Source organism: Varanus komodoensis, unplaced genomic scaffold (genome assembly GCF_004798865.1).
Source record: "Varanus komodoensis strain SLA01 unplaced genomic scaffold, ASM479886v1 scaffold18_1, whole genome shotgun sequence".
In the NCBI taxonomy this organism is placed as follows: Eukaryota; Metazoa; Chordata; class Lepidosauria; order Squamata; family Varanidae; genus Varanus; species Varanus komodoensis.
The window spans coordinates 7,934,419-7,956,416 of record NW_025335548.1 but is presented as its reverse complement, the minus strand read 5'-3'; positions in this window follow the sequence as shown (position 1 = coordinate 7,956,416).

The window sequence follows — 21,998 nt, the reverse complement described above, 5'->3', positions numbered from 1 at the left end:
CGGTCACAGGCAATGGATGTTACAGTGGTGGGGGTTTAATGTGTCCACATAGAAGAAGGAGGGACAGATGGCTGACACCTGTCCCTCCTTCTGGTTCTGCCTCCAGTCAGAGGGTTCCAGGTAGTCTTATCAACCACCCCCCAGGCCTGACGGTGCTGCTGCTTAATGCCAGGTCAGTCCACAATAAATTGTCCCTCATCCACGACCTGATTGTGGATGAGGGGGCCAACCAGGGTTGCATAACAGAGACCTGGGCGGGAGAGGGGGGGATGTTGCCCTCTCCCAAATGGGCCCACCCAGGTATCTGGTTCAGCACCGTCCACACCTGGAGGGGAGGAGGGGTTGCTTTGGTTTACCAAACCTCCATCTCCCTCGCAGGGCTTCCAGTCCCTTCGAGGCCGGGGCTAGAGTGCCTCTACTTGGTGTTGGGCGACCGAGACAGACTGGGGATTCTGTTGGTGTACCATGCACCCTTCTGACCAACAGTCTCCCTGCTTGAGTTGACGGAGATTGTCTCGGACCTGGTGTTGAGGACCCCCAGGATGTTGGTCCTGGGGAACTTCAATCTCCATGCCGAGACTGGTCTGACCGGGGCGGCTCAGGACTTCATGGCCTCCATGACGGCCATGGGGCTGTCTCAACATGTCACAGGCCTGACCCATGAATGTGGACACACTCTGGACCTGGTTTTCTCGACTGGGCAGGAAGAAGGTGGCCTGAGGGTGAGGAATTTATATCTGACACCCCTGTCATGGTCAGATCACTTCCTTGTGAGGTTTGTGCTTGAGAGCAGCCTTTCCCTCTGTAAGGGTGCGGACCCGATTGGGTGGGTCTGCCCCCAGAGCCGGATGGATTCGGATGGATTCCTGAAGGCCCTGGGGGAGTTTCTGGCTGACAAGACTGGTGCTCCTGTCAAGGCTCTGGTTGAACTATGGAATGGGGAAATGACCAGGGCTGTTGACACGATCGCTCCTAAGCGCCCTCTCCCGCCGGGCAGAGCCCACTCTTCCCCTTGGTGTACATCAGAATTGCGGGTGATGAAGTGGGCTGGGAGACATCTAGAGCGTAGGTGGAGGAAATCAGGGGATGAATCTGACTGAACACACTTAAGAGCCCATTATTGGGCGGTGAGGGCAGCAAAAACGAAATTCTTCTCCGTTTCCATTGCCTCCTCACAATGCCGTCTGGTGGAGCTTTTTTGGGTGGTACAAGGGCTGGTTCGTCCCAGCCCTAAGAAAGATCCGGTTCCACCCTCGAAGGCCTGCTGTGACGACTTTCCCAAGCATTTCAGGGAGAAATTCACTCAGATTCATCACGAGCTGGACTCCACTAGTGACTCAGAGGCTTCTGGGGAGATACCAATGCCGCCGTCTGGTCCAAAATTGATGGATGAATTTTCGGTTACTGCAGCCTGACGATGTGGACAAGGTGGTTGGACGAGTACGTCCCACCACCTGCCTATTGGACCCTTGCCCATCTTGGCTAATTAACAACGCCAAGCACGGGATAGGGATCTGGATCTTGGAAGTGGTTAACACCTCTCTGAGGGAAGGCTGGTTACCTGCCCCTTTAAAGGAGGCGGTAGTCCGACCGGTCCTGAAGAAGGCATCACTGGATCCAGAGATGGCCACTAATTATAGACTGGTGGCCAACATCCCATTTCTGGGCAAGGTGTTGGAGCGGGTGGTGGCAGGACAACTCCAAGCACTCTTGGAGGAAACAGATTTCAGTCCGGCTTCAGACCCAGGTACAGTACTGAATCTGCCTTGGTCACCCTGTACGAAGACCTGTGCAGGGAGAAAGACAGGAGGAGTGCGTCCCTGTTGGTTCTCCTGGACCTCTCAGTGGCTTTCGATACCATCGACCATGGTATCCTTCTGGATAGGCTAGCAGGATTGGGGGTCGGAGGCACTGCTTTGCAGTGGTTCTGCTCCTATCTCAATGGCTGATTGCAGAAGGTTGTGCTGGGGGACTATGGCTCTGCGCCATGGCAATTATGCCATGGAGTTCCACAGGGTTCCCTCCTGTCCCCCATGCTATTTAACATCTACATGAAACCGCTGGGAGAGGTCATTAGGAGGTGTGGGCTGTGGAATCATCAGTACACTCTGCCTCATCAATACCCAGCTCTACCTCTCATTCTCAACTAATCCAGGTGAGGTGGCGGCTGCACTGAATCAGTGCCTGGCCAAGGTAATGGGCTGGATGAGGGCCAATAAACTGAGAATCAATCCAGACAAGACGGAGGTCCTGTTGGTAGGCGGGTTGGGCTTTGGGATGGGGGACCTGGCCCTTGTCCTGAACGGGGTTGCACTCCCTCTTAGGGACAGGGTTTGCAGCTTGGGAGTGCTCCTCGACCCAGAGCTGTCTCTAGAAGCTCAAGTAACAGTGCTGGAGAGAAACGCCTTCCTTCAGCTTCGGCTGATCCATCAGCTGCTCCCTACCTGGAGAATGACTGCCTGGCAACAGTGACACATGCGTTGGTGACTTCCCAACTTGACTTCTACATGGACTGCCCTTGAAGATGGTCCGGATACTTCAATTGGTTCAAAATAGAGCTGCCAGGTTGCCGATGGTGACTAGGCATTATGTTCACATGACTCCAGTTCTCCATCAGCTTCACTGGCTCCCCATTGAAGTCCGGGCCCAATTCAAGGTGTTGGTTATGACCTATAAAGCCCTTAATGGCTTGGGTCCTGGTTACCTGAAGGAACGCTTACGTCCATATATGCCCACCCACCCCTTGAGATCAGCAGGAGAGGCCCTTCTCCGGGAACCCTCCGTGAAGGATATTAGGACGGTAAGTACTCAGAGGAGGCAGTGGCACCCAATCTATGGAATGTGCTCCCCAGAGAGGTCTGCCTGTCACCGTCGTTATTTGTTTTTCGGCAACAGGCCAAGAACTTTTTATTCAAACGTTATTTTAATTGTTAATATTATTTATTTATTTTATTTTTCGGGCCAGGTTGACTCAAATTATATTATATTGTTTTATACTGTGTTTATTTATTTATTATTGTGAGCTGCCCTGAGGCTTCGGTGAATGGGGCAGCATAGAAGCCTTCTAAATAAATAAATAACCCTGCCCCCGACTTCTCGGCCCCACAATTCATCTGGGGTCCCAACAAGGTGGAGGGTTCCACTCATCCTGAAACAATTAGGAATAGCCTCCCCCCCCCCCCCCCCCGCCGCCCCTTTAGTCTTTCCCATCCAAATCAGGAAAGGTAAGAAGGGACAGCCTGGGTCCAGGATATGTGGCAAGCCCTGGTTGCCATGGGGCAAGCACTATCTGTGTGGAGGGTGTCATCAAGTGCAGCTTGAGGATCCTGATGTGCCAGGCGTCGCAGGCGTAAGCTGTCCTATTTCACTGTCCCTAGGACATTTTCCCTCTCTCGCAGAGGTGGGCAACCAGGGGGCCTCGCCTTGGCCCAGCTCCACACAGCCCCAGGCTTCCCATCAAAAGCTCTCTGCATGCAATTAGTTCGGATCCCTGGCAAGAGCGATCCCTCCCTCCATGAACTGCTGTCTAAGTGGGGGGAAGGGAGGGGAGGCAGGCAGACAAGGGGTGGCAGAAAGAGAGAGAGAGAGAGAGATGGGGCAGAAAGGAAGAAGAAATGGGTGGAGTGACAAGACAGAGGTGCTTGTATGGATGACAGGGGAGGGCCCATAGTTTTGGCTCTGGCCAGAGCGGCTAAGGTTCCCGACATACAAGCCTTGAGAGAACATTTCTCTTAACAGAGAAGAGGATGCCCAGCCTGCCATGTTAGTAATTAATTAAGATTTGACATTATCTTCACCCGTAAACCATGACAGAAATGAGGGAATGGAAAACAGAACAATACTTTAATGTTTTGAAAAGGAGACCTCTCTTGTTCTGCATGATAAAGGACTTCGGGGGGCTTCTAGTAATTAAATTATGTCTTGCTTGAAAAACAGAGAGTCTTTAACTGTGGTCTGGATTCTGCAAATTTCATCCCAAAAGCAATTCTTGTGTTTTTATGGAGCAGCCTCAGGAGATTTGGAAGTGCTCACCTGAGACGACTGAGGAAAAGAAACATTTAATATCATTTTTGAGAGTGATTTCCGCATGTCCTCTTGCTCCATGTATACAAAATCCCCACTGGATTTGGCATGATATTCAGAAAGCTTTGTCTCCCACGTCTGAAATTTGCAATGCCCCAGAACTACCTGACGGCAAAATTAGTTTATGAAAGACACACAGATGTTGGATTGAAACTCAGATTCAATCACAGATTCTCTTTTATGAAATATGAAACTAATTCAGGCTGACTTGGATGAGAAAATTGTCATGTACATTTTTAAAATATTAGCTGAAGGCAGCAGCATGATAGGGGGAGACATAAAAGAGCACCAGTACCATCGAATTTTTCTTCCATTAATAGGGAATCGGTCTGGGGTGTGGAGAGAGTCCTTGACTGGGGAACTGGGAGAGCTGAGGTCTGGTACCCAACTCAGCCAGGAGGTTCACTGAGTGACTCTGAGCCATTCATTGAGTCTCAGCCTGACCTACCTCACAGGGTTGTTGTGCAAGGAGAAAATAGAGTTCTGTAAGCCACTTGGGGTTCCTCACACGAGGAAAAAAGATGAGATATACTTGCAACATATGGAGACGAAGGTGGACATTGAACAATAAATATCTGGTTAAATGTTGCAAAAGACTTTGCAGAAAACACTGCTAGTCTTTAGAGTAAAAAACAAGCAGAATAGAGGGGACTTTATTCTCACTCCCAAGATGTTAGTCATCATTCTTTTAAACTGTCCAATTACACAAGTCGTCAGATGTGTACAGTACATCAAAACAGACAATACAAAGAAAACATGGATAAAAGACCCTGTAATTAAACCAAGAGATACAATCAACAGCAAAAGTCAAAGCACACCAGCACAAGAAACCAGAAGAACAGTAACAAAAAGAGTCTGGGATCTAAAAGTCCAGGATTTTAAATGCCTACGAGAAGAAGCAATCTTCACCTAGTGCTGAAAAGCTTGTTTTCCACAGGCTTCTTTTGGAAGGCTTTCCACAGATGGGGTGCCACCACAGAAGGGTTCTTTTGGCAGTAGCCATCTGCCTTGCCTCATGTGACAGGAAAGGAGGGCTTCTACTGATGAGTGTAGCTTCCAGGTAAATAAACAGGGAAAGAGATGCTTCTCAGGGTTGAGTTGCAATGTGGGTCACCCAGTCAAATTAACTGGCAATCAGTGAAAGGGCTGCCAACATGAAATGCCTCTTCACAGAGCTAGGAACGGATGCCTAGAATGGACTTCCCAGCTAAGAGCTGGGGACTGGAGCTTCTACTAAGGGAGGCAGAAAAGTTCATCCTAGGCAACACTTAGCCTTTAAAAAAATGTTCTTAACAGAAGCAAAGTACAAAATGAAGGACAGTATATGTAAAATAAAGTAAAACAGAATAAAGTTGCCAAGGGATTTTAAACAAATGCAACCAATACATTCAAAACCACAAGCCACACTCTGTGGGAATTCAGAAAAGAAGTTGTTATTCTATACACCAACAAATTTTCCAATCACTTTAAGCCAATTATAGATCATAGAATCATAGAAGTGTTGAAAGGTCATCAAGTCCAACCCCCTGCTGTTGCAGGACACCATGTTACACCATCCCACTCAGATGGCTGTCCAGTTTCTTTTTGAATGTCTGTGTGGGAGAGCCCACCACCTCTCTGGGCATCTGGTTCCACTGTCCTATTGCTCTGACAGGGAGGAAGCTTTTCCTGATGTCCAGCCTGAATCTGGGTTGTCACAATTTGAATTGATTATTCCCTGTCCTACACTCTGGCATCAGCAAGAAGAGATCTTGACCTTCCTCTTTGTGACCTCCTTTGAGGTGCTTATAGAGGGATACCATGTCCCCCCTCAGTCTTCTCTTCTCCAGGCTGAACATGCCCAGTTCCCCCAGTCTCTCCTCATAGCGCAGTGTTTCCAAGTTCTGGATCATTTTTGTTGCCCTCCACTGGACCCTTTCTAATTTTCTTGCATCTTTCTTAAATCTTGGTACTCAGGACTGGACATGGTAGTAGATCTTCAACTACTTTTTAAAGAACTTCCTTTTACATGCCACTAATTATGTGGATAGAATGTAATTTCCATTTGCCATTAAATTCTTCAACCAGCCATCTATTTACATAATTAGTTAATTTTGCCATCACTGGGTGTTCTGCCAGTTTATTTCTCCATTCTTCAAATGGTGATTTCCATTAGCCTTGCTGGCCCAGTGGAGTTTCCATGCTCAGAAGTCATATTCCTTGCGATCCTTTTTAACAGAAGGAACCAGTGGGGCAGAGAGGTTCCCACAGGCCTTGCTTGTGCACCTCCCGGAGGCACCTGAATAGCCACAGTGAGGAGACCTTTGGCTAACCCAACAAAGCTCATTTTGCAGTCTTAGGGAGCACTCCAGCAGTGGCCAAAGGGGTTAAACACATACCTTGAAAATAAATGCCATGGAATACCCAGAGACATGCACTTGGAAGACACCGTAAAGACCGTCTTGCTCAACCCCCTGCCAGTGCAAGAAATCCACTCCTGCAGCCAAAGTTGGCAACTGGATGCATAAAACTGGATGTATAAAAGGGCCCCTCATTGCACCAAGAGGGAAGCATCCACAGCCAGGCCTTGGCACCTCAGCGCATGGAGTGGAGAGTCTGGAAAACACCTCTCCCTCAATATCTTCTGAACTACCACTTTGAGCAATGGTGTGAAACTCAGTCCCCAGAACAGATCCAGATTGCCTGGAGTCCCCGTCCAGCCTCCTGAGATTCCCAAAAGCCCATGCTCTTTCCCTTCCAATTCCCAGCCTTGATTCTCCTACCTGAGAGAATCACCCCTCACCTTTGTGGCTTGCTGGCTTTTGCTGAAAGAGGCTCAGTTACCCAGAGAAGTTCAGCCATGGATAGTATGGAAATGTGATAAATATGCGTGGTACAGGAATTTAATCCTCCTCCTCCTCCTCCTCCTCATCATCATCTAGATGTGGCATTAAAAGTGTGGAGGCAGTAGGCACACCTGTATTGGGATGTGAATCGGTGACACAAGGAGCCCCCAAGGCAGCAAAGTGGAGAAGTTTGCTTCTCGTTCTCTCCATCACAACCTGACAAAAGTCTCCTCTCCAAAGCCACTGTTTGCATTTCAAGGGAAGTTTCTGCTTGCACCAATGAAAGCTTCACTTTGAAATGCAAATAGCAACCTTGGAGGGAGATTTTTGTCAGAAGCATGGCCTGCTCTATGGGTCAATGGATCGAAATAATCTATTTTGTAGCTGCTTCTCAAGACCATAAGCTAACTGAAGGCAGTTTGCAACATAAAAATATTGCAACAGATCAATACAATAGCACCATATCAAATGTTTAAAAAACAGTTTTAAATAAAACAAGTTTCAGTATAGAACAATTCCAAAATATACACCAGCAGCAAAGAATGTAGAAGGTTTCAGCTGGGAACCATGGAGAGCCACTGAGTTCTCGAAAGCAGCCACAGATGGGAGGGAAGCCTACAGGGTAGGAGCCATCCCCAAGAAGACCCCGTCTCAAGTATTTCCCAGTATTGCAGTGCCGAGGCTGGGCAGCAGTTCAGATCACTTGATCCCCAAATCTCCCTCCCCTCACAGTCTGCTCAGGTTTGTTTGTTTGTTATAACATTTTTATCCCATCCTTTACAGGTGTCTCAGGATGGCCATACAGAACAAAACAGAGGCAGCATACAGCAAAATATAAATCTAATAAAACCCAATATTAAATTTCAATCTAGTCTTAAAATGTCAGGAAAATAAAAAGAAGTTGGCCTGACACTGAAATGAATAAAGCATTGGCACCAGGCACACCTCCCTGGGAAGTAGATTCCAAAGCCAAGGCACCATTATATGAAAAGACCCTTCTCCTGGTATCCACTCTTCTGATCTCCTTCAAAGAAGGCTCTCAAGAAGGATGTCCGACCTGAAACTTACAGGACGGGCAAGTGTATAAGGAAGGAGATGCTCCTTCAGATAGCCAGGCCCTAAAAAATTTATACATCATCATTAACACCTTAAATTAGGACCAGGCTTCAATTGGTAGTGAGTCCAGATGATTCAGGACTAGGCATTATGTCAGCATACCTACCAGTCCTCATCAAAAGCCTGGCAGCTCTATTCTAGACCAAATGAAGTATCCGGACCATCTTCAAGGTCGCCCCATGTAGAGCGTGTTGCAATAGTCCAATCAGGAGGTTGCCAGCATATTGGTCATGGTTGCTCGGCTCTGCTCACCCAAGTAAGGGCATAGTTGATAAACCAGACAAAGCTGTTGGGAAGTGCTCCTCGCCACAGCAGTCACCTGGAACTCCAAGGATAACTCTGGGTTGAGGAGTACTGTCCTGATGCTCCCCGTCCCCTAGGGGGAGCGCAAGAACAGAGCAGAATCACTTACTTGGAAAGCTGAGCCACCCACCAACAGGACCTCCATCTTATCTGGAATAAGTCTCCCTGGGGCCACTCTCTGCATGACCAAAGATGGGCACTATTCCATCTGTGAAATGACCATCACACCTCATTTTGCACTTAGAATCTTTCAGATGCTGTTTGCAAAACTTTTGCAGGCCAAGGGGAACCATTCCAGAAAGATTTTTTCTCCAGCACAGTCATGGAATGAACTGTCACAGAAAACTGACCTTTCCCAGATTTAACAGTACGTGAAGCTTCAGTTCAAAGAACCATCCCCTTTGTGTTCCATTTTTACCTGTGACTTCTTCTTTGCTTCTCCTTTCCTCCTCCCTGCTAGTTTTTAGCAGCAGTTCCAAATCCTGTGTGGGAATATGTGATAAGATTCCAGTGAATGTCATTAGAGACAGAATAACAATACCAAAATTATTTATGTCAAAGAACTGAAAATGAAGTGAGCCTTCAAAGAAAGGTGGTTTTAATGTAAATTCGCACTGGCCACTAATCAAGTGTTTACCTGCTTTCCATTAAAGCAGTGTCGAATTTAATCAGGTTTCTGTCTAATGCATGCATTTCTCCCTAAATCAGACACATTCTCATCATGAATATTTAAATTGGATTTTAAAGCCATGGAAATTTCATTTAAATAAAAAGTGAGGTGGTTGCGTGGGAGTGCAGAATTAGAATCCTTAAATTCCACTTAACAATTGTAAACACTTTCTTTTCTTTTTTTAAAGTCGACTGGGGTATCAAGGGTTATGTTGTGCTCGGCAATCGGGATTAAGCATCTGCAATTACAAGACATCAAGCATCTAATTAGCATCTACATAAAAATTAGTTCCTTACATATGAACAAAATGTCTGTTCTGTACCAACTGGAGAGGTGATCAAGCTATAGGAAGTCAACCAGCTTCAGGTTTTTCCTTTGGTTTTCTTCTGAAGGCAGTCGGTCGAAATCAGACTACCAAAATATATAAATAGCAAGTTGCATTAGAAGAATGTGGCTGAATAATTCATGCTCAGTCAGGATCAAACACAAGCTTGACATGTGACAACTTTGCTTATGAAGTTTAGCTTAGAAGCCCATCTCCCACTGACATCAGACACTTCCCGTTCTTTAGTCCTGAGAGGCACAGCTCAGATATGCTTGAAGGCCTTTCCAAGCATTCTAAAGACCTCATCGCGATACCCATGGCAGGAAGGTGAGGCTGGTGGGGAACTGTGTTCCCCTTTCCACAATTTCTGCGTTTTGCGTCCTCTACAAACTTCCCTTTCCGGAGCCCAAAGAGTTGTGAGTGCAGTGGATGCAATTAAAGTCCACACTTTGGACAGGTGAAGAGCAGCCCCAGCAGTTTAACACTTTCTCTCCCTGTCCTGCCATGCTCCCAAGAGAAATCACCTCTCCAAAGTTGCCATTTGCATTTCAAGTCAAGCTTTGTTGGCACCAGCTCAAGATTCTCTTGCAAAGTGAATTGCGGGTTGAGAGCAGGTTCCTTGCCGCTGCTGTTTACTTAAACTACATGCGTGTTAATTGCATGCATGCAATTTGTGCCTTGCCTCGTTCGGTCCTCTCTGTTTGTTACACAGTGGACTCTACCTTCCTCTTTTGCACCACCACAGGCCTCTGTGCCCCCCCCCCCCCGCCACCCTGTTCGTGTGAAATAGCCACAACCCTCCAGGAGTTGTGCTGGGTTCATCTACCTACCATTGTAACTGTGCAAACCCTGATCCCAAGTTGTGCACAGGAACTGCAACTTGGGGTTCAAGTCAGGGCTGCTTAACCTGTCAGTGACCCGTGACGACTGCATTTGGATGCCACAGTACAACCCCCACTCAGCCTGGTTGCAGATTGCATGGTCAAAATGGCCAGGGCACATGCCTGGCACATGATGCAACACATCGTGGGTTAAACCCACAGAGAGCCAGACCTGCCCTGCGAAGTGGGACTCCGGCACTGTTACCTTGATCTCCTTCTCACAGCACTCTCTCATTTGGTCAGCCCAGGCAGCACTGTGTGCTCAGTAGCTCTGCCCACTTCTCCCCCCATGAATCTCTCTCTTTCTGTCTCCTCACCCACAGTACTCTCCTCCCCCCCTCATTCGGGCTGTTTCCCCTCCGCGATGGACTCCTTTGGGTGGGGTTTTCTGTGCTTCTCTCGACTATACCTCAGCAAGAGACATGCCCCTAGGTTGTTTCCCCAGAAGAAATCTCCTCGAACCTCTGGTACAGGCTTGGGGGGAATTTTTAGCCAAAGGAATCCCTTACTTTAGAAGCTCAAGCTGTTTTTACATTGCTAAAACGTAATGTAAGGACACAAACCAAATGCCAAGCACACAATTGCTACCGCCAAAACGGATTTCCACCTAAACCTGTTCTGGAGGCAGGCCTCTTGAAGGAATAACATTGCTTACCCAGTAATTCTTCTGAGATTAAGCAAAAGGAAGAGAGAGGGCATCCAATAGATTCCCCATTGCTATTTGTGTGTGTGTGTGTGTGTTGAGATGAAAGAGAAGGAACCATTGAAGGACCACTCATTAGAGAGTATGTGCAATGTAATTCGAAGGAAGAGATTAACAACCATGGAAGCCCATTGAATTCAATGGGGATGAAGTACAACTACGCACATTTACCCATTTAACTGTGTGTATCTTATTTCTGGTTATAGGATTGCACTATAACTATGGGAATGAGAAAGACGGTTGCTCTACGTGTGTTCTCAAGGGCTGTTGACTGGGAATCAGGAGAGGAGGAGGAAGAGCCAAGTGGCATGTGGGCCAATTCCAGATGTTCAAATGGGAGAACTGGAGGGGCTTATCTCAAAGCCAGATTCCCCAGATGTTCAGGTAGCTTCTGATGATTTTGTTTGTTTGTTTGTTTGTTTACTTCATTCCATTTCTATGCCATCCCATAACCTAAAGGTTCTCTGGGCAGTTTGCAAATGCTAGAACAGCATAGAACACAGTAAAAATATAATAAATAGATAAAATAGATGCAACATTAAAATAATAAGTAAACCATCTCATGATAAAACATGACCACATGCAACATAATAAATACAGCCAATAAATTAACCCAAAATTAAATTAAATAAGTAATCAATAACAAAGTATAAATGAAATTAACCAAAAGCTTGTTTAAATAAAAACAATCTAGTTGAATCAATAACCAAACTCAGTGTCTTTAAGGTGCCAAAGGAATCAGTCTTTCCTAACCTCTCGCATTACTGCTTTCTCCCCTCCCATCCAAGGTGATAAATGTCTGCTTCTAATTTTTATATTATTGATTGATTCCGTGATTAAGAGTTCATTTTTCATATTCATGAAGAGAGAATGCTGGGTACTTCCTCCTTTGCCCAAATGGCAGATTTCTCTTCTTTGCGCCCTTCATCTTCATAAGTGCTTTTCAGTCCTATCATTTTGACAAGCTCCATAAATTCACATTCATCAGATTGGATCCAGACCAAGACAAACACACTTAGCCATGACTAACCTAAGACAGGTTCCAGCCCAATGTGCAGCGTGTTGAATGCTTTCCCCATGCAAACATTTCCAAGTAATTTCCATTGCCATGTTCCTTTCCCTCTGCCTTTGGGTCATTTCACCAAAACTGAGCCTGTTTACGATTTGACAGAGCACTTGTGCATGCGAGAAAGCACTTGAAATGTGCTATGCACATAAAATATTATGGAATGAGCTCCCCAGAGAGGTCCGCCTGGCGCCGTCGTTATTTGTTTTTCGGCGCCAGGCGAAGGCCTTTTTATTTAAGCAGTATTTTAAATGTTAATATTATTGAATTTTATCTGGCCAGGGCGGCTTGTTTTATATTGTATGTTTTATATCATATGTTTGTATTTTAATGTATATATTTTAAAATGTTATTTTAATTTATCGTTGTAAGCCACCCCGAGGCTTCGGCGAATGGGGCGGCATAAAAATGTTTTAATAAATAAATAAATAAATAATAATGTACAAGCATCTGAAGAAGAACCAGTGCTGCTTTCATATCATTCTATCTCTTTCGAATGCAAATATCCCTCCCTAACCTGGATTGCACCGGGTCATTTGGAACAACTTTCCAGGCAAAAGTTTCAGCTCTCTCCAAGTACAATATTACAAGGATGGGTTTCCATGCCTTCCAAATTCATATAAAACCCTTTTGGAAGCTATTGCCTACCATCTAGTGGCCATACCAAGAAATTCCAGAGCCATCACTTTCAGAGAATTTTATGAAACAGGCTCATTTTAAGGCTACACCTGGTTTTGACCTACTATTTTGGAGAGGTAAATGCACATGCTCATGTGCACATGTGCAAGGCTGAAAGGGAATGTCAAAGAGAGCAGTGGAACCACGGAATGTTACAGCACGTCTGCTCCAGCTTCAGTTCCATCCCGCCTGTTCTCAAGGTCTTCTCTGGATATTCCTGAATCCTTGGGCATAGGTGTTTATGGACTCTTAAAGACTTGAGTCTCCTTAAGGACTCTGAAGGATCCTCCAGCTTCACTTCCACTTTTTACAGAGAGCCTTCCAGGGTTATTTTTAGAAAGGGGGAAATGATCCATTAAATTCAAGTGGGGAAATGGGTCTCTATGTCTTGGTGTATTCATGCAATTTCCTGCAGCCCAGGTCTACCTTATGAAATGAAACAGCTCTTTGTGCAGAGCTCATATCTCAAGGCTGCAATGAACACAGATGGAGCACAGGGTCTCCATCAGGTCCCATTGGATTGGGCTTGGGTTTCTAATGGTCTCCCAGGCTGATCCAGTCTCACTTCCTGACCCAGAATTTCTCTATGGGAGAAATTATCTCACAGTTTCTTCCCCAGGCTTGAATTCCAGTGTGGAAAGCTGAGGAGGTTCCAGGCCACTGGGAAGATGAACGCACAAAGGCAGGATACTCCCACACTGTCCTAGACACCTCTGGCATAGAAAACTCAAGGCCTGAACTCAACCCATAAGATTTCTGCACACTTTTTGCCCTTTGATTTTTAAACAAGTTCTTTTTTATCAGATGGCATAATAATCATCCAGAACTGGGGAAGGTTTACACCTGCCCACAACACAGATGAAAACATTGCAAAAATGATTTCATAGAATCATAGAACTGTAGGGTTGGAAGGCCATCAAGTCCAACCCCCTGCTATTGCAGGACACCAATTCACACCATCCCACTCAGATGGTTATCTGATCTCTCTTTGAATGTCTCCAGTGTGGGAGAGCCCACCACCTCTCCAGGCAGCCGGTTCTACTGCCATATTGCTCTGACAGTGAGGAAGGTTTCCCTGATGTCCAGCCTGAACCTGGATTGTCACAACTTGAGTGGATTATTCCATGACCTACACTCTGGCATCAGCAAGAAGAGCTCTTGACCTTCCTCTTTGTGACAGCCTTTGAGGTACTTATAGAGGGATGTCATGTCCCTCCTCAGTCTTCTCTTCTCAAGACTGAACATGCCCAGTTCCCTCAGTCTTTCCTCAAAGGGCAGTGTTTCCAAACTCCGGATCTTTTCCCCCTCCTCTGGAATCTTTCTACTACTTCTGCATCTCTCTTCAATCTTGAGGTTCAGAACTGGACACAGGATTCCAGAGGGGGACTGACTAGTGAGGAGGGGAACTACTATGTCTTGTGATTTGGAAGTAATACTTCTATTAATGCATCCCAATATAGCATTTGCCCTTTTGGCAGCTACATCACATTGGCTCATATTTAGCCTGTTGTCCAAAATAACCCCAAGGTCTTTGTCTTGTTCAGTTCTGTTGAGCCACATATCTTGTATCAATGCATTTGGTTTCTTTTTTCCTAGGTGGAGAACTTGGCACTTGTCCCTGTTGAGTTTCATTTTGTTGCTTCCAGCCTCTATTTTGTAACAGAGAACCTTTCTCATTTCCTTGCCATTCTAATAGCTGTGAGTAAAGGAACCTGGCCAGAAGTAGTAAAGTGTTGCTTGCTTGCGTGCTTGCTTTGTTTCTGCTGTCTTCCCAGGCTGATGCTGATGTTGCTGTTGAGGTCTCAGTAAAATTATACAAATGACTTTTGGAGTGGTTCCCCTTCCCCTATTCACTTTAAAGCACAAGGCATAGAGTCAATGATGTTTAGGACACCCCCCACCTAAATTCACTCAGGGACTTGGGGCAGAGGGACAATGTGCTTTATTTGACCCCACCACCATCACCACCACCACCACTACAACCTTACATCAAGGCTTATTGAAACCTTGCTGGGGGGCCTAACATCCACTCCAAGGGAGCTACTGGATGTGCAAGAGAGATCCTTAAAAGAACGTTTTTAGCGCTTTGGTAAACTACACTTCCCAGGATTCCTTGAGGAAAGGACCTTCATAACAATTCTGGAAGTGGTTCTTCTCATTAGTTTACTTCTAGCTGTTCTAGAATTTGTGAAAGCACTGGTGCTTTGTGACATCACACAATGGTGGCATGCACAAAGGGAAGATGGAAAAGAAACACAGAAATCAGAAGTATCTCAGCCTCGATGAGAGAGGAAATAACTTCAAAATCAAAGCATCTTTTGGTCCCTTCTGGGCCTCTCACCTTTATCCTTGCACCCTTACACCCTAAAGAACCCAGGCTATTTCATCTACGAGCCAAATAATGCAATTCTTTTTCATCATTCTTTCTCTGGAATTATCATGCTACCCTAGAGATGCATTTTCAGGTGAGCAGAAATCAAGGGTTCCCATAATATGGGTGGGAATTCATGTACCACAGTCAGTTTCAGATGGTAATGAAATCAACATTTGCTCAGGGTCAGACATTAGATCTCAGTTCTTTGCCAGAAATAAGAGCCCACCTACACCAACCAACCAGATACCAATGGGAAGCCCACAGGAATCAAGATGGACCAATTCCCCAAGATTTCCCATATCTAATTCCCTCTTAAAAACATCACTGACAGTCACCACCACAACTTATGGCAGAAAATTCCATCACTCTGCCATTAAAAAGGACTTCATCATGTCTGCACAAGGGCAACTGAAATGATCAAGGGACTGGAGTGACTCTGCTATGAATAAACATAGAAACACAGCAAGTCAGGAGGGGTCTCCCTGGCCATCTAGTCCGACCCCAGCTCCAGCCAGCTCTGCTCATATAATCCCCAACATGTGACTGTCCAATATTTTCTTGAACACCCTCACTGATGGGGCCTCCCCCTCCCACCCCATGGAAGCCCATTCCATGCCCCAGGGGTCCTAACCATCAGGAAGTACTTCCGGACATCTGACCTGAAACCCAATTCCTTGAGCTTTGCCCATTGGATTACATCCTTCCTTCCACCAGAGGGGAGAACAGATTATGATGCTTGTTGTGGGACATCCCTTCACATATCTGTATGTCGCTATAAGATCCCCGCAGCATCCCCATTTCTCCAATCTTTTCTCATATGGCATCCCCCAACTCTGCCTACCATCCCTGTGGCCCTGCACTGAACTGATTCTAACCTTGCTGTGTCCCTCTTGTAATGTGGAGTCCACAATTGGACACAGTAGTCCAGCTGTGGGTGCCTCAGAGTCTTATAAAGTGGCACCAGCATCTGTCTTGATCTGGAAGCCATGCCCCTGGCTATACGTTGAATGGTGGCATTCACCCTCTTAAGTGGCGTGTCACGTTGCTGGCTCATGTTCAGCCTGTTTTCCATAAGAATGCCAAGATCCCTTTCACAAGTGCTGCTCTCCAGCCACCTGTCCCCATCCTGGACCTTTGGCACCTATTCCTGAATCCCAAGGTCAAGACCTTGCATTTATCCGTATTGAGCGCCATCCTGTTGTCCCCCAGCCACTTCTACAGTCTGTCCAGATCCTTTTGGAACTGGAGTACCTGCTCCCTAGTTATGGCCGCCACCCTCACTTTGGTGACATCAGCAAATCTGTTGAGCAGACCGGTTACCCCCTCCTCCAGGTCAATGATACAAGGTTGAACAGAATCAGTCCCAGAAGTCAGCCCTGGGAGACTCTGCTCATCACTGGAGGCCATCCTGATGACTCCCCACTGATAGCCTCTGTTAGCAGTCCATCAGCCATGCTCTAATCCATCCAACAGTGCATCAATCTATTCGGCGAATGCGGTGGCCTAGAAATTTTCTAAATAAATAAATAAATAAAATTAATATTCTGAAGCTCAGTTTCTAGCCCAGGATATCATGTGGGGCCTTGTCAAAGGCCCTGCCAAAATCCAGGTAAACCACATCCACTGCATCCCCCCAGTCTAGCTACCTCGTAACCTTGTCATAGAACTCCACAAGGTTCATCTGGCAGGATCCAGTTTTGCAGAAAGGTTGCAACAGCTGTGATTGTTGAACTTACTAAAACGGAGACATGATGGAGACCTTCAAAATACATCTTGTGTGGAAAAAATGGAGAGGGAGAATGCTTCCCCTTTTCTCATAATACTATAACCCAGTGGAGTCCTCCCATGATGCTGATGGTTTGGGGAAGCAGAACCAGTCCAAAAAGGACTTCTTCACACAATCCACAGTTAAACCATGACATTCACTTCCACAAGATGGAGTCCTGACCACCAATTCAGATGGCTTTAAAAGGGGATTGGACCGAGCCCTAGAGGAGAAGGCAAGCAATAGCTACTAATCATGACGGCTCTATGCTCCCTCTACATCAGTGTGCCAGAAAGGTTGTGGGTTTCTGTTGACAGCTGTTTGGCCCTTGTGTCAGCAAAATGCTGGCATAGATTATCCCTTGGACTGATCCAGCAGGCCCTTCTTAAGTTCTTATCAATTAAGTACATGTTGTATGTAGAATAAGCGCTTCCATGTGTCTCTCCTGACTCTCCTATCAGCCAACTGGGCTGACTCCAAGGGCTAAAACAGCCTTCACCAACATGGCATTCCCCAAATCATCTTGTCTGCTCAATGACAATTCCCATCACAACCAGTCAGCCTAGCCTTTGGTCCCTTTCGGTTTAATTATGGAAACTTACCCCCCAAAATCACTCCTCCCCTTTGCTTAAGCACTACCTCTATGTTGCTTGCCTTCTTTCCTAAGCTAAAACATGCTAGACATGCCCATGGTGAGCCATGTCGTGAGCAGAGCCAGATGGAGCCAGGGGTCAGACTAGATGGCCTGGGAGGTCCTTCTGACTCATTCCATTTCTATGTTTCTAAAAGATGATAAAATGAAAGAAAAATGAATTCTCAGAAGTGCCTGAACTTACTGAAGTTTCCTTCTTCAAGGACAATTAACACTTCCATCTTATATACACCTACTTGGGGGTAAGTTCCATTCAGATCAATGGGACTTACCCCCAGATGCATGGGTATAGTATTATGCATCTTATCTATGGAACACCTCTGCCAACTTGGTGACCTCTGGATATTTTGGACATCAATTCTCAGCATTCCTGACAATGAGCCTTTCTAACTGGGATTTACTGTATCAGACATTGATTCAAGACTGCCATAGAGCCAAGAAGCACAGTTAGACCAGCCCGGAAGAAAATGCTATTACTGAAACCAAATTGCCAAATACTTTGAGCTTTAATACTGTAAATACTGGCACTTTGGAGAATCCATTTCTCTTTCACTTTTGGAGACATACCAGACCCTCCCTCTTTGCCTTCCCTAAATGAAAAAGTAACGTGAACGTTATTTGTTATCTGCTGTATTTATTTATTACACTTCTATGCCACCCCATACCTCACTGGGCTTCCTGGGTGGTATACCAAATTTAAAAGACACATAAGAACAATAAATAATTATATTCAAACAGACTATAGACAATAAACAATAAAAGCAATACAGTAAAAAATCAACCACCCACACCGGCAATAATAAAATTAATATGCAGCATAGCAGCAATACAAATTCAATTAGAACAAATATTGCCTATTAAAATATCTAGAAAATAAAAAGGTTTTCACCTGGCACTGCAAAGGGACACTAAAGGGGGCATTCAAGAAAAGGGGCATTAAAAACCATAGGTCTTGGGTCTGAGGCAATGCCACCTCACCAAGGGGAAGGAGCAGCTCTGAATTTGAGGATTAATATCAATAAATCTTGTCTGAACTTAAACTTCCACAAGCATGATCTGGAAGCCAATTTCAAAAGAACTGCTGAAGCTCCCTGTATACCTCCTCCCTACCCACATGCAGTACCATGTAAATGCCTATGCAAATAATTACATTCACATTCTTTTTATCTCATATTACCATGCATTTTCTGTTTCCTTCCCTTATTTTCTTAATTGGGCACCTTGGAAAAATGGTCAGCTCTATTCTGTACAAAATACTATTTTGTTGATCTATTTTATTTTTAATAATACAGTATGAAAAAATACGGCGTTTTTCTTGTATCATCAACCTATTTGGAATTTCGTACACCACCCAGAGAGTTTGAGCTATTGGGCAATATAGAAGCTAAATAAATATTTATAAAATAAAGAAACAAAGCCGTTCTGGCTTTCTGTCCACCAGGAACAGGTTTTTGGAAAATCTAGTAGGTGTTAATTGCTCATTCAAAACTAAGCCACTCCAAAATACTTTCTATTGCAACAGGGAACAATGCAAAGTTACTGAAAAAATCTTTTCTGCTCCAGCTAATGAAAGGCTTGCAGCTAATCCCCGAAACAACAGCGATGCCTGGGCACAGCAGCAGAGGATGACTTCTGAACATAAAAAAGTGCTCTGGCCCTATGAGCTCCAGAAAGGTGGAAGCACCCCCAGATTCTCCCCTTAAAATCTTCCCTTCTGTCATATCAGCCCTAGAAGGAAAGCACTCTGCTGGGAATATAAGGCTTTATCTTTGCATGGTTCTTCTCAACATGTTCATTCCGCTCCATGTTTACTTTCCATCTAAGTCCAGTTCTCTCTCACCTCCATTTAGCTCCGATCAAACCTTATGGAGAGACCAAGACGTTTGACCTGAGCCCTCCGACTCTGGAAATCAAAACTTCAGCAGATCCACCAACTTCTGGTTCATTCATGGAACATATGGGTGAGATGAATTTTAGCTCTTGGCCAGCTGGTTGAACCTCAATATCCACAAGACCCTAAAAAACATTAAGATTTCATGATTTTTAGAAGAGCAGTTTGTGATTATTCTTTCTCACAAATAGTAGCAGGGTCTCCTGGCCACAGTTCATGCCTTATCCAACAGATACAATAAAAACCCTAATGAACTGGCCCAAACATTCAGACCCTCCAGCACAATTTTTCCATCAACAGTGGAAAACAGCATCTGTCTTCCTCTCCCTGCTGTGAGAATCTGGCATTCATTGGTAGACTGCTAAATGGGAGAATCCATTTAGCTTTTGCTGGATACACCTAGCTTTGGTCATTGCTTGTAACATCAAGACTAGACTAATTTGCTGTATATGGAGCTACCTTTAAAGATGATCAGAAACTTCAGAAGGTATGAAGTGTGGCTGCTGCTCAGGTTGGAGCTTCACCCACCTTCTGAAGTGAAGGTGAAGATGCATCAGAATAGGACTTCCATACTGGTGAAGGGTGTTTGGAGCTGTAGCGAACCACATCTGGAGGAGACCCAGCTTCCTTCCACCGAAGGTCAAAATCACATTGCACTATTTATTAATTTTATTTATAAAATTTGTATGCTGTCCAATTACTTGCGTCTCTGGGCAGCTTACAACATAAATAAATTGACAATCCAATTCCAATACACTAATTCTTACCAGTGTGTTTCTGGGATCATTTGAAAGTGCTGATTTTGTCCTTTGAAGTCATTAAAGGGTCTGGGGCCAGGAGATTTGATAGACCCCCTGAATTTGTCTGTGCTTTAAAATCAGCATCAGTGGCTCTCTTTGTTGGAGCACCTTAAGTTAGGTTGATCTGCCAGGCACTAGAGACAGGACTTTCTCAGTTTTGACCCCTGTGTTCTGGAACTAACTCCCAAGGGATACATGGTTAGCCCGTTCAGATGTGGTATTTCAAAGGACTTTGAATAATGCATCTGGCTTTCGTATTATTGGTTATGCTGCTGTTTTATTGATATTTTGCTGTGTTGGCACTGGATTTTTTCAGCTCAAGCTGAACTGTAGTATTTTAATACATTTTTTGAAAGTGCCCAAAAGCAAAAACACATGATTTCTAAATACTGTAATATCAATTACATGTCTTTTCTTCAATAGCTTGACTGAATTTGAACCAGAAAGGCAGCTTCAAACTAAGATAGACGGACAGATAATAGGCCTATTCTCCATGAATTTCTCTAATCCCCTTTTAATGTCTTCTAAGCTAAACGCCATTGTCACGGCTGGCTGAATTCCCTTCCACCATGCAGTTGACCTTACATATTGAGTGAGTGCTCCATACTGACCACTTTCCCTGCAGGAATGCAACCCATGTAAATCTTTCTGTTCAAAGACAAACAAATACATAAATCGTAAAGGGGATGAGCATTATGAATGGAGTGATTGTCTAGTGGAAATTGGAGGAGGCTTTGCTGAATCAAAGCTCTATCTGCTGGTTATTTTTCAGTTTCAGTCCCCTGCGTACATAGCTTATCCTATTGCTTCATATGTTCAGCAGCATGCCATACCAGTCTGCTGCACATGATACCCTGTAAATACATTTCAGCATCCCCAGATATAAAGGGATAGTGATATTTATTGGTCATGCCTGGGCAACTGCCTTTTTAGTTAGCAGCCGCTTAATGCATGTCAGTGTCATTCAGTGCTGTGCAATTAACATTAGTACTCTTCAAAGGAAGATATAAGCTAGAAATTCCTGAGTGATGAAGGATTGTCTCTTCCTGCTCTTGTTTTGCACCACTTTAATCTGTGGAAGTCAGAAGCAACCCACACAAGACTGGACTCAGCCAGCCACATGATCTCTTCAGAAGATGTATTATCTGGAACAATGGTAAATGAATATTAGCTGCATTTAAGGGTGGGACGGGAAGTTGAGTGAGGAGCTACTTTTTCTTGATTCTGTCTTATGGAATACCACAAAGCATAGGAAAGGCATTATGAGGGAAGAAATTGGTTCTACGCAGATAGAGTTGCTTGAAATCCCAAAAATAGATCACTGTGCTGAGCTCTAACAAGTCAAATTTATTTCAAGCTGTCTTGGCTGTAGGATCCTCCTAGGATGGTACTTCTGAATGTGTGTGTGAGGCTGTCCGGTTTGAATCCATCCATCCTTCAGTCTCCCCTCCACCCCTGTCATCACCATCACCTAAATTTTTTTTGCACATGGCAAGAGAAATGACTCTTCTGCAAAATGTATTTCATACAGATTATGTTCCCACAGCCTTTGAACAACTACATGCCCAGCAGATCTGTTCTTACAATCTCAGAAGAATTGTATAAATTGTATAAATCTGGGGTTTCCTCCAAACTTATGCCAAATGTCTAAACTAGCTCTCGTTGGCCCGCAAATGTGGTGGCAATGACAGATGACTTTAATTGCTCCCACATTAACTGGATAAATGCATTTTCCATGAGGGTGTTTGCTAAGTGCCTTTGGTTAGGAACTTTGTCAAAAGCATTTGGAAGTCCAACTAAATGATACTTATTAGATCACCGCTGTCCCTGTGTTTACTGACACCCTCAGCTCTTTCTCCAGCTTAC